At 54.9% G+C, this 2,575-nt stretch overlaps 1 non-coding gene across 1 annotated transcript; it reads left to right on the forward strand.

The window, feature by feature from the left end:
* The first annotated feature begins 2,063 nt into the window (after positions 1-2,063).
* TRNAS-CGA (transfer RNA serine (anticodon CGA)) lies at positions 2,064-2,145 on the forward strand. The gene has a single exon. It is a non-coding gene; the product is annotated as a tRNA-Ser (tRNA).
* The last annotated feature ends 430 nt before the right edge of the window (positions 2,146-2,575 follow it).

Genomic DNA, 2,575 nt, shown 5'->3' on the forward strand with positions numbered 1-2,575 from the left:
TCCAAGGATAACGACAGCATCACACGGGCATTTCATGCTGAGTTGTTTGTTCATTATGACACCTAAACCCTCCTCTGAGTCACAGCAGTCTGGCCTTGCTTGTTAGTAAAGCTCAGCATGTTTGATGGCCACAGCTTCCCAAGTGCTCTGTAACATGCACAAGGGAATCCCCTCCTCAGTCACCTTCACCTGCTGCTGGTCTCTTTACTCTTTCTTCTTCTCCAGGATCCACATGTGTCATTCTGGGGGAAGTTCTCCTCCTCTCTTTGCCTGGGAGCGATATGACCCCCCGGATGGACTGACCAAACCCAGGATTCCTTCAGCTTGAAAGCAGAGGGGAGCCTTCACCCGCTCCCTCTTTAAGGCTCCAGTCCCAGGTCCTAAATTCCCTGCCAAAACACAAAAATCCACACTGAGCCCAACTCCTCTCTCGGTGATGATTTTCTTTCTCCCACAAATCTGTCTTGAGGACACAGCCCTGGGAACAGGTGAACACAACCTCTGAGATTTCCCTTCGCAGCCTGCAAGAGGCAGTTCACCCTATTAAACAGCTCAGGAATGTCGTCTTTTTCTTTTCTCCTTTCAAAAGTAATTTCTTGTATTTCTAGTCTCTTTATAGGACCCTCCGATTTGCCGCTTCCAATTCTCTGCTGTACATGCCAGCACTGGAGCGGGTGAGGTGCCTGGACCCATCCTGTACTAGGTACGTGGGGGACTTGCAGGATCAGACCCTAAAATTGCTTTGGAGGGAAAATCTAACCCCATTCAACCCTGACCTGTTCCTGGGAGGTGTCGGTATTGACCCAGGCCGCCGAGCACCATGGAGTGAAGAGATCAATTTTATCAGTAAGTCAGACCCCTCGGCTGCCCACTGCCTGGATCACCTCCCCCCAGGTGACGCGAGTCGCCCTCCAGAGCCATTGCTGGGCCCCGGGGGGCAGCCACACAAGCCATGGGGATGGGCAGCTCCCAGGAATCTCGGCAACGAATCTCCAGGCCGGAGGGTTTCCCCTAGTGCGTGATTCACCCTCAGGGTCCAGCCATCCAGCAGCTTCCACCCAAGGCTAGTGCGCTAACAGCAGCAGCGTGGCTGGGGGGCTCGGCCGGTGACTGGGGCCAGTCACCTGAGCATGAACCCAGCCGACCCCAGGAGATGGACCCGGGTCACCAGCCCAACCCACCACGCAGCTGCTGCCGCTACCCCATTAATGCGTGAGCTCCCATGGACCATGCTGGGGAGATCCCCCAGCTGCAGGGTAGATGCCCCTGAGCGCCTGGCAGGGCACAGCTCCTGGCTGACCTGCCCTGCTGAGTTCTCTACTAGGCTGGGTGGATGTGGGGCCAAGGGTGCTGGGTGACAGGGGGGCATTGGCTCTGGGCTAGGACTGTCACTTCCCCCCCTCCCTATCCAACAGGATCACAGCACACGAAACCAGCTCAGCCTGCAGGGGAAGAGTTCAGTCCAGGGCCTGGTGCATTCTGGGAGCAAGGACAGTGCAGAGAAAGGGCAGATACAGGGCACCTCTGAACACTCTGCGCAGAACTGCCTGTCCTGACCCACAGCCCCTGTTATCCCAGCCCTGGGCTCCCCTCTCACTGCTCTGCCAGTGCCCCTCACTCCCGATCCACAGACCTCCCCTGCTGTATCTGTGACTTCTGCTACCGAACCACCAATGCGCTGACTCCTCTTGTGAGACATTTCTCTGCACAATACTGCTGCTAATCCAGTTACTGACTCCAGGAAACATTTTTCTTAGCCTGGTTCCATGCGTCACTGGTTTCTATAGCAAAGGTCAGTCCCTGGCCCTGTGGCCCAGACATCCTCATTCACATCAAGCTTCAAGTTGAGAATCATTTCCCATTCCCGCTCTGTGGGAGGGGAGACTTTTAAACATGCTCTCTGTGCGACTGCACATGGCTAAGCAAAGAGAACAAACTCCAAATCCCCCCTATGCTTTGGGAGCCAGGTTTGCTGTGGGAATTCTGTAGTTCAGATGACTTCATGCCTGGGCATTGTGATTCTTTACCAGTTTCTCTGGCAGTGGAGTAGTTTTGTGCTCACAGCTGTGATGGCCGAGTGGTTAAGGTGTTGGAGTCGAAATCCAATAGGGTTCCCCTGCGCAGGTTCAAATCCTGCTCACAGCGAGGCCTGTGTTTTAGCCAGTCTCTAACTCGGGCAATACTTTTCCACAACCCCCGAGACACTCTCAATTCTCTCCCCACCCCAAGTAAATCCTGTTCTGCTCCTTTCATAGAGATGCCTGGGACACCACTTCTCAGCACCTGAAGCCTCTGGCACTCACCTTGTGCCCCATAGATCAGCCATAGCCCTGGTTCTGCTCCTCTCTCTAGCGTGCAAAAGGAGCCAAGTCAGCAATTCCATGGGTGCTACAGGGCTGCAGAAAAAAAAAAGGTGCCCAGCAGCCATCTCTGCCCCTGCACCTCCTACCTAGCAGGCCTGGCCGACAAGCTTCTCCTTCTGCGCCTCCTGCTGGCAATTGATGGGGTGTGCTGGAGGAGTGAGGAGAGAAAGAAGTGGGGCAGGGTCGAATAGGAAGAGATTTGATGGTTTGGG

Source organism: Gopherus flavomarginatus (assembly GCF_025201925.1).
Source record: "Gopherus flavomarginatus isolate rGopFla2 chromosome 13 unlocalized genomic scaffold, rGopFla2.mat.asm SUPER_13_unloc_3, whole genome shotgun sequence".
NCBI classification, from domain to species: Eukaryota; Metazoa; Chordata; order Testudines; family Testudinidae; genus Gopherus; species Gopherus flavomarginatus.